The sequence below is a fragment of the Dendropsophus ebraccatus genome, chromosome 5 (genome assembly GCF_027789765.1).
Source record: "Dendropsophus ebraccatus isolate aDenEbr1 chromosome 5, aDenEbr1.pat, whole genome shotgun sequence".
NCBI classification, from domain to species: domain Eukaryota; kingdom Metazoa; phylum Chordata; class Amphibia; order Anura; family Hylidae; genus Dendropsophus; species Dendropsophus ebraccatus.
In genome coordinates, this window is record NC_091458.1 from 161,117,421 (window position 1) to 161,128,648 (window position 11,228).

Genomic DNA, 11,228 nt, shown 5'->3' on the forward strand with positions numbered 1-11,228 from the left:
GACATTTCAGAGGAAACAGCAGGGATCGGGCTCTGGTGAATTGGCAGCGGTGGGAGATCAGGGCAGGTGAGTATACTTACTATTTTATCTTTACCTCAAGAGTCAATTATAAAAATGTGTTACAGCATGAATTATGTGTTACCTAATACATGATATGTTCTCTCTCTGCACTGAAATGGTTAATCCCAAGTGCATCGCTGGACACTGTAACCCAGTCTTGGACGAGACTAACAAAGTTATGGGTGACAAATAACTCATTATAATGTATTGTACTCTTCCATTATTTTGCAGTGTTTATTGTCTTTGTTGTATTTGCTTCTAACAGAAAGAAATGTTTTTAACTATGTTGTTCAGGATTGGAAAAAGGATTAACACTTTTTTCTTCCAAACACAGCGACACTTTTATCCTTGAACTCTAACTGGTATTGCTGTACAGTCCCACTCCCATCTACAAAATGAGCCGTAATATCACTCTCTCTTCTGGTAGACAAGAGTAGTGCAGTTCCTGAACAAACCCGAATGCTGGACAATCCCACTAATCAAAATAGATTTCTTAAAGTGTCTCTGTCATTATAACTTTGAAAATCTAAACCAACAGGGGATGTGATACAAAGTAACTTTGCAATTTACGTTATTTTTTTTTCTTTCTTTTTTTTAATCCAACTTAAAAACAAAGCTATATTTACTTGTATCTAGGCCCAGTCTCCTGAAGGCAGCTATATAACAGCTATACTTACTTGTATCCAGGTCCAGTCTCCTGAAGACTGCTATATAACAGCTATACTTACTGTATCCAGGTCCAGTCTCCTGAAGGCTGCTATATAACAGCTATACTTACTTGTATCCAGGTCCAGTCTCCTGAAGGCTGCTATATAACAGCTATACTTACTGTATCCAGGTCCAGTCTCCTGAAGGCTGCTATATAACAGCTATACTTACTGTATCCAGGTCCACTCTCCTGAAGGCAGCTATATAACAGCTATACTTACTGTATCCAGGTCCAGTCTCCTGAAGGCTGCTATATAACAGCTATACTTACTGTATCCAGGTCCACTCTCCTGAAGGCAGCTATATAACAGCTATACTTACTGTATCCAGGTCCAGTCTCTTGAAGGCTGCTATATAACAGCTATACTTACTGTATCCAGGTCCACTCTCCTGAAGGCAGCTATATAACAGCTATACTTACTGTATCCAGGTCCAGTCTCTTGAAGGCTGCTATATAAAAGTTATACTTACTGTATCCAGGTCCTGTCTCCTGAAGGCAGCTATATAACCGCTATACTTACTGTATCCAGGTCCAGTCTCCTGAAGGCAGCTATATAACCGCTATACTTACTTGTATCCAGGTCCAGTCTACTGAAGGCAGCTATACAACAGCTTTACTTACCGTATCCAGGTCCAGTCTCCTGAAGGCTGCTATATACCAGCTATACTTACTTGTATCCAGGTCCACTCTCCTAAAGGCAGCTATATAACAGCTATACTTACTTTATCCAGGGCCAGTCTCCAGAAGGCTGCTATATACCAGCTATACTCTCTATATCCAGGTCCAGTCTCCTGAAGGCAGCTATATAACATCTATACTTACTGTATCCAGGTCCAGTCTCCTGAAGGCTGCTATATACCAGCTATTCTTACTGTATCCAGGTCCAGTCTCCTGAAGGCTGCTATATACCAGCTATACTCTCAATATCCAGGTCCAGTCTCCTGAAGGCAGCTATATAACAGCTATACTTACTGTATCCAGGTCCAGTCTCTTGAAGGCTGCTATATAACAGCTATACTTACTGTATCCAGGTCCAATCTCCTGAAGGCAGCTATATAAGAGCTATACTTGCTGTATCCAGGTACAGTCTCCTGAAGGCAGCTATATAACAGCTATACTTACTGTATCCAGGTCCAGTCTCCTAAAGGCTGCTATATACCAGCTATACTCTCTATATCCAGGTCCAATCTTCTGAAGGAAGCTATATAAAAGCTATACTTACTGTATCCAGGTCCAGTCTCCTGAAGGAAGCAATACAGCAGCTATACTTACTGTATCCAGGTTCAGTCTCCTGAAGGCAACTATATTACAGCTATACTTACTGTATCTAGGTCCAGTCTCCTGAAGGCAGCTATATAGCAGCTATACTTACTGTATCCAGGTCCAGTCTCCTGAAGGCCGCTTAATGACAGCCATACTTACTGTATCCAGGTCCAGTCTCCTGAGGGCAGCTATATGACAGCTATACTTACTGTATCCAGGTCCAGTCTCCTGAAGGCTGCTATATATCAGCTATACTTACTTTATCCAGGTCCAGTCTCCTGAAGGCAGCTTTATAACAGCTATACTTACTGTATCCAGGTCCAGTCTCCTGAAGGCTGCTATATAACAGCTATACTTACTGTATCCAGGTCCAGTCTCCTGAAGGCAGCTATATAACAGCTATACTTACTGTATCCAGGTCCAGTCTCCTGAAGGCAGCTATATAACAGCTATACTTACTGTATCCAGGTCCAGTCTCCTGGTGGCTGCTATATAACAGCTATACTTACTGTATCCAGGTCCAGTCTCCTGGAGGCAGCTATATACAAGCTATACTTACTGTATCCAGGTCCAGTCCCCTGAAGGCTGCTATATAACAGCTATACTTACTGTATCCAGGTCCAGTCTCCTGAAGGCTGCTATATAACAGCTATACTTACTGTATCCAGGTCCAGTCTCCTGAAGGCAGCTATATAACAGCTATACTTACTGTATCCAGGTACAGTCTCCTGAAGGCAGCTATATAACAGCTATACTTACCTGTATCCAGGCCCAGTCTCCTGAAGGCAGCTATATAACAGCTATACTTAGGTCCAGTCTCCTGAAGGCTGCTATATAGCTATACATGAGTGTTATATCCGATTTCTATGGTTTCGATGCTCTTTTCTGTGGCGCTCCATTAGTACTCGATTATGGCTGTAATTTATATATGTTTATATCCCAGCTCATTCTTTCTGTCTTTTTATGCTGTATGAAGGAAATTAAAGAGACAGGCGAGAGGCAGCAGCTCATGTGATACCATCATGGTAGGTAAGTAGGTATGGGAATGTGGAGAACAGATGCAAGGCTCACCTGTAAGCATCTTGGGCTTCATGTATATCCCCCCACTCCAGGGGTACACAGGGTAGGTCTGTAGATCCTGGATCCCGGGGATCCTGATGGAGATAATTGAAGGCTACGAAAATCTGACATGGACAATGTGGACGGGATGCTTCCTACAAAGGGGCAAAATATAAATAAAATAGAAAGTCCCCAAAACATTAGTGCTGCCCCAATAGAGACAAATGAATAAAGTTTATTTAAAAAAAAAAAAAAAGAAGGGGGCATATGATGCATTTCAGGAATACTGCACTATATATGATATATCTGAAGGGAAAATATTCCTGAAATGCATCATATCTGCCATTTTTTTAAAATTAACTTTATTTATTTATTAACCTCAATGGTTAGAATTTTTTTGTATGGCAATTGGGGCAGTGCTGATGTTTTTGGCACTTTTTAACCTTTATTTGCACGTATGCTGTATGACCCTATTCTTTATACTGTATGTTCACACTAGTCCTTACACCAGTACATCTAAATTCTATTACAGTCTCCCCATAGACGTTAATGGATAAACGTTAGTCCCAACTATGGCACGTTTCACTCCGTTTTGTCTCCTCTTTTTTTTATGCTACGTTTCTTGCCCACCAGGTCACATGTGTGGTGACCCCCTCTTATAGCGCTCGGATTGGCTCTGCTTTTATATGCAGTGCACACCGTTTGTTTCCACTTTGTCGCTATTATTTATGTGTCATGTGTCACAGGTATTTGCACATTTTATGGCTCTGGTGTTTGGTTGTTGGTGTACAGTATACAACGCATCAGAGACGCCGCTGTTGCCGTATACTCCAGATTGTATTTTTGCAGTACAGGTTAAAAACTGCAGTTGTACTGTAAATGTTTGTTAGGTGGCGCTCCACCCTTAGCCAATGGGACACCAGGCTCCATCTATGAGACCCGCGCTTGTGCGTATGGAGGCTGCATGACTGTATGACAAGTGTTTTATGTTTAACGCATGCACGGTTATTGTCTGTGCGGCAAATCTGAGGAAGGAGACGACATGTGAGTTAAAAAAGTAGTCCGGGATTAGGCTCCTTGTGGCGTCCATTTGGGGTATGAATCAGAAGATCTTATAACTTATTCGGAAAATGTATTCATAGAGCCCAATCACCTAACCGGAGCCAAAAACGTGTCGGCTTGGCCTGCGTTCAGGTCCTTCTATTTTCCTGCTGCACGGGATACGGCGGGATGCGTAAAAAGTTTCTGTGGCGCAGTCCATGTACAAATGCAACATAAAAAGAAGAGGCTCAGGCTTATTGTCAGATCATCTGAGCATGAAAAACCAGGAGGTGGATGATCCAAATTACTTGAGACTTTTTATTCTGTTTTTTTATTGAGCCGTTTCTTGGATTTTTTTTAAAAAAAATTTTGTCATTTTTGGGACATTTACATTGTAAAATACATTCAATGACAATAAAAAAATAAAAATAAAAATAAGCACCTTCCTAATACTTAGCGACATGTGCGGGACATCCTGCGGCCAGAGGTGCTGCCTCTCACGCCTGGCCGTTCAACTGGCATTTTTCATCAGGATAATGCTCGCCCACATGGCAAAGGTTTCTCCGGAATATCTCTGCCAGGCTGCAACACTTCTTGGTCTACCTGGTTGCCAGATTATTGCTAATAGAACATTTACAGAATGCAGATTCAGTAACCTATGGCTAAGTTCACACTACGGGATTTCCTGTTTGTCTTTGCCGATGGCCGTAAAAAAAGACGTCCGGTATATGCTAATGACGGCCATCTGTCATGATTAACGATGGTTGAAAACTCCTGCAGTGTGAATTCAGCCTATGAGTGTGTAGGATCTACAGGCCTAGCTGGAACCCATAGACATCCATGCCTAACCAGATCTCACTGTAAAATAAGGATGTAAAATGCAGCATCAAGTGATTTGTTTTTTGCCATTAACAGCTCAAACTATGGTTGTAAATAGGAGAGCTTTTTTCACACTATAGCTTCTGCTGCTGCCAAAAAAGTCTAAAAAATACAGCTGAAAAAACACTGCAACTATAGTGCAAAAACAGGACAAAAAAGCCCTGAAGAAAAGAAAGTTTAAAAAATGTGTGGAAATTTTTTTGCAAGAAACAACAGTTTTTGAGGTTACGGCTGTAATTATGGCTCATAAACGTGTGTCTGAACTACTGATGTAACATCTACCTATTGCAAGTCTTTACCTAATAAAAATACGATTTCTTCTTCTATTTCGGCCAATATCTCCCGGCGTATGCTACATAAATTGATAGAAGAGTTTGGCTACGTTAACAAATTCCTACGGTTACAGTTTCTTTCATTAATAAACTTTAATCCAACAGTATCTCAGATTACCGCGTTTGACCTGATTTCACCATTTCCTTTGGAACCAAATATTGTAACAAGGTTTGATTGTCCTGCGGATAAGTCATAAACCATTTCTGTCACCGCAGCGAGCCTTTCGGAAACCATAATATTGTCTAGTCTGAGTATATACTATAATATTTATAGGTTAGACACAGGCTCTGTTCCTGCTGTAATTCCATTATCCCACGTGAGACGACACTTTCCGGCTTTTTTGAACATATATTCAACATTGTCTAAATCAGTAGGAATTCAAGAATAATTAACATAATGGAGAATATAATACGGCTGTAAATCTTAATAAGGAGCATTCACATTTGTTATAAGCGGCATCACGTCCTAATCTCCGCCCACACTGGGTGATAAATAAGACTGTGTAGGAAGAGTGACACAATGCGGTAATATTACAGAGGGGGCTCCGCCATGGGCTGACGTCCTCTGACCTCACAGAACACGGACTGGCAGGGAAGGATTCAATGGACACTGACCATTTCTCCCACACACTGGGATAACTTCCGCCATTGTGCCCACCATGTTTACTGATTTTGTTAACAAATTGCACTGAATTCGTTTCGCAGGACAAAGTGAATTGACAGCATGATTTGCAGCGAATCTAGAGAAATAGAGATGAGCAGGCCGAGCCTCCTGAACACAGATTCGTTCTTAACTTTGCAAAAAGTTTGGTTCGCTACCAAACCAAACTTTTTGCAAGTTCAGAACAAGTTCGGGAAGATGGTGGACACACATCTAAACAAAAAAAAGGATTTTCTCACCTGTCCACGTTCCCATGGTGTCCTCTGGTGGATCTCCGGTGTAGTGCGATGGCCTACTCAGCCAATCACTGTCCGCGGTGCTGTCCTGTCCCTATCAGCCTGTGATTGGCTGAGGGGTCTGTCACTCCTGAGACAAGAGTGACAGCTTGCTCAGCCAATCACTGGCTGACTGGAACAGGACAGCACCCACTGTCAATGGAGAAGACGAGACTGGATCTGAGAAGAAGGACACCGGGGGAGTGCGGACAGGTAAATCTGAGGAGCCACAGTAAAATAGCTAAACACCTGCAATCGTTTCATTGTTTTAGTGCGGTTCATTTACATTACATAAGATTTACATTACCAAACTTCTGTCAAGTTTTGTCATCTCTAGTCGCAATATATTCAGTATGTCTTTACATTCTAATATTGAAATGATGCCATTTTTAGAGCATTATCATCATCATCATCATCAAAAAGGGCAGGAATACGAGAATAGGCAGAATAGGCAGAATAGGCAGAATAGGCAGGAATACGAGAATAGGCAGAATAGGCAGAATAGGCAGAATACCACCAATGTGTTATGTGCAGATTTCCTGGGTTTTTTTTCTTTCTTTTTTTCTTTAAATCATATGAAAATCATGTTAAAACTGTAATGATCACAGGACATTAAATCATCCAAATAAACACGCCTGTAAATGATTGATCACAGACCATTCCTGCCGCTATTGATCTATAACGCGACCACATCTACAATAATGTCACTTTGTAACTTGCTAGAAATGGGAATTCTTGATTAGTGCTTTTTGGTCATAATTTCACTGAGGAGGATGACTTATTACCCTGGCAGGAACAAAAAGCGCGTGCTTCCCAATAGAGCGGGCGCCATCCGCTTCCAGGAGGACGGGACCAGTTATTTCATACTTTAACTAAGCAGTTGTCACGTCCGGTAGAGAACAGCTGCAACCTCAATGCTGAAACTGCTCAAAACTAACAGGAAGCTGCACGGAGCCTGGTGACCTGATGTGCAGAGGAACAGGGGGCGGTGTGACCGACCAATGGGGGAGGGATAATGAGGCAGGTCAAGGTCATCATAGGAGTCAGAAATAGTCAGAAAAGCAGGGAGAACAATTACATGTTAATATAGTTAACAATTCATTAGAATGTTGAAAATATCTAGAACAGGAGTCTTATGAGTAGTATGACTCCCCATAGCTTTGTTATCCCGCCCAGAAGCTGCTCTTAGAATTCCGTCATCTCACCGATCGGACTGCACAAGCGTAGGATTCTGAAGCCCCGGATCCAATGTCACAGCACAGGGAGGGCATGAGAATGACTGAGGAGGCGTCTAACTGTGGCTACTGGGGGGATAGCAGTGCAGGGCCAGGGAATGCCACCCGTGCATCTAAACAGCTGATTAGTATATCAGGTTATTGCTAGATATTTCCTAAATTTATAGTGATTGCAGCGTTTAAGGGAGTCAGTGACAGGATACGTACCTGTCACTTATCTGACAGGTACGTATGGTCTTCATGGTCTGCATAGCGGGGTCTACAGCCCTGTACTCTGACCCAGGAAGTCTCCCTCACCTTCCAAATCATAGCAGATCCACTTTAGGCTGGGGCTTGCATCAGGGGACAGGACTGTGGAGGTAATCTCTCCATAGCTGTAACCCCTCTCTTCCCAGACGGAGAGTGCTGCATGTATGTGCCCACATCTGTCCTGTTCATTCCTTTCTGCTCCCTGCAGTCTCTCTCAGCCCTTGTGTTTCCCATCCTCTCCATTCCTGCTATAATGTGCCAGCACTTACACCCAGCTATACACACTGCTGCTATAATGTGCCTGCACTCACACTCAGCTATACACACTGCTGCTATAATGTGCCTGCACTTACACTCAGCTATACACACTGCTGCTATAGCGTGCCTACACTCACACTCAGCTATACACACTGCTGCTATAATGTGCCTGCACTCACACTCAGTTATACACACTGCTGCTATAATGTGCCTGCACTCACACTCAGCTATACAAACTGCTGCTATAATGTGGCTGCACTGCTGTATAGAGAAGTTTCTGTCACTGTCCTCCTGCACAGCTAAGTGTATAAGAGAGATTTGGATTACAAGCGCCATCCCGGAACAAATTACACTTGTAATCCAAGGCACCGCTGTGTGTATATATATATATATATATATATATATATATATATATATATATACACATATATATATGATTCTTACACATACAACTTATTTTTGTAGCATTCCCAGAGTAAGAAGCTATACCCGGGAGACGTAACTTTGCACACTTTACCCTATGACTCTGTGGACTGATTAGTGGTCATAACATAATGTGGAGAAAACCGCCGCCTGACATTGGATAATCTGCTGTGCGCCGCCGTATGTCTATGTTTCATCATTACCTTGCTGCGGAGCTTTATTTCTCTTTTATGGGGATTTAGAAATAGAGAATCACTTGGAGAAGAGCATCAGCGGTTTCGGAGCACCTGATACACTGTTAGTCGCTGCGCGTTGCTAATCACGTCCGTGTGATCCACTAATTGGACCAGTAAAGAGCCAGAACTGGTTTTATTATGAGAATCTTCCCTGAGGGCTCATAGCTGTTCTGTAGGATAAGGAGGAATTATTCCCAGTGCAACATCCCCGGACACTGCAGATTTGTTGCAGTCGTAGAATTTTATATTTCTTTTGCAATTCACAGGAAGCTTTTCACTCTACAAACTCATCCTCTCCCTCGGCCGGCTACACGTATATAATACAGAGAGAACGGCCATAACTATAAGACATAGGCAGCGACTTATCCAGCCGGAGGATGCAGATTTATACAAGATGATGTACACAAAAACACTGGCACATGGCAGCTAACCTGGAGACCGGCACATGGCAGCTAACCTGGACACTGGCACATGGCAGCTAACCTGGAGACCGGCACATGGCAGCTAACCTGGACACTGGCACATGGCAGCTAACCTAGAAGGCACATGGCAGCTAACCTGGACACCGGCACATGGCAGCTAACCTGGACACCGGCACATGGCAGCTAACCTGGACACCGGCACATGGCAGCTAACCTGGACACCGGCACATGGCAGCTAACCTGGACACCGGCACATGGCAGCTAGCCTGGACACCGGCACATGGCAGCTAGCCTGGACACCGGCACATGGCAGCTAACCTGGACACCGGCACATGGCAGCTAACCTAGATGGCACATGGCAGCTAACCTGGACACCGGCACATGGCAGCTAACCTAGACGGCACATGGCAGCTAGCCTGGACACCGGCACATGGCAGCTAACCTAGAAGGCACATGGCAGCTAACCTGGACACCGGCACATGGCAGCTAACCTGGACACCGGCACATGGCAGCTAGCCTGGACACCAGCACATGGCAGCTAACCTGGACACCGGCACATGGCAGCTAACCTGGACACCGGCACATGGCAACTAACCTGGACACCGGCACATGGCAGCTAACCTAGACGGCACATGGCAGCTAGCCTGGACACCGGCACATGGCAGCTAACCTATACGGCACATGGCAGCTAACCTGGACACCGGCACATGGCAGCTAGCCTGGACACCAGCACATGGCAGCTAACCTGGACACCGGCACATGGCAGCTAACCTGGACACCGGCACATGGCAGCTAACCTGGACACCGGCACATGGCAGCTAACCTGGACAATGGCACATGGCAGCTAGCCTGGACACCGGCACATACAGCGGCAGCTAACCTGGACGGCACATACAGCGGCAGCTTCTTCTCAACCTGGGATGTTTTTCAAGAAGTTTCATTTTAAACTTCTTTTAATAAAGTTACTGTATATTCAAAATAATAAATTATTATATTTACAGGGTACCGATAATTAGAACTAACTTCTCATGTGTATAGCGACATGTCAGAGGTTTGTATCAGTGGAGGGCCAGGTGCTGAGACCCCCGATAATCACTAGAATAAAGGGGAAGAAGCGCTCAGCGGCCGCACGCTCTGCTCCTCCTCCGCACTCACTGCTAAAGTACCAATGATCGGAAGTATAATGGCAGCCTAGGGAACTTTCCAGTAGACGTGATGGCTGCACGTTCCATAGACTCCATTATAATTCCATCCAATAATTCTGTTTATTATTCACTGGATTAACATTCGGTTTAATTCCCCCATAATAAAGGACCATGGCCCTCGGTTAAACGTAAAAAGGTCATATATATATATATACAGTATATGTCAACATTGTTGTTTTGTTTTCTTTGTTTCCTTTCGTTACTCGATCTCGGTACAACTAATGATATTTCCGTCTGTACGAAATCTTATTACACCGTACTTCACTTTTCAATTCAATAAAAATAAGAGTGTTAAAAAAGAGAAAGGTGCTAGAACACAAAGTACATTGTAACCTGTGTGCGAATATTTTACCGAAGGAAGAGATGGCATGAAGCTGGATTATGGGGAGAAGCCAAGTGGAACGTTCTGGAAGACCCTTCCTGGCCTCGATGTACCATGCACCTAAAAACCCCTGCAATCTCGAGAGAGAGACGACACCCAAGTTTCCTGTTAGAATGAATCGATGGGTTGTCCGTGCGCATCATCACTCCATTCATTCTCTATGGAGCCGCAGAGACAACCAAGTACGGGATTTGGCTGTTTCTATGGGTCCCAGAGACGTGCAGCAATGTGCATGTGCCGGCACTTTATTCAAACAAGAAACGAGGGCCCCTGTTCTTGAGATCGTGGGGGCCCCAGCTGCCCCAATATGATCCCACTATACCTTGGAAAGAGAATAACTTTACGAAATAGGAAAAGCCTCGTTCTCTAACATCTTGGTGCCATATACCTCAGGACGCCATCCGCTCTGTTATAGACTACGTTCCTTCACATGTCACAGCGAACCTGGCAGCGTTATGGGGACCTACACAATATTTTTCTTTTCCACAAAATAACAAAAAAAAAGGTATAGCTCACCAAGCCGGCAAATAATAAAATCT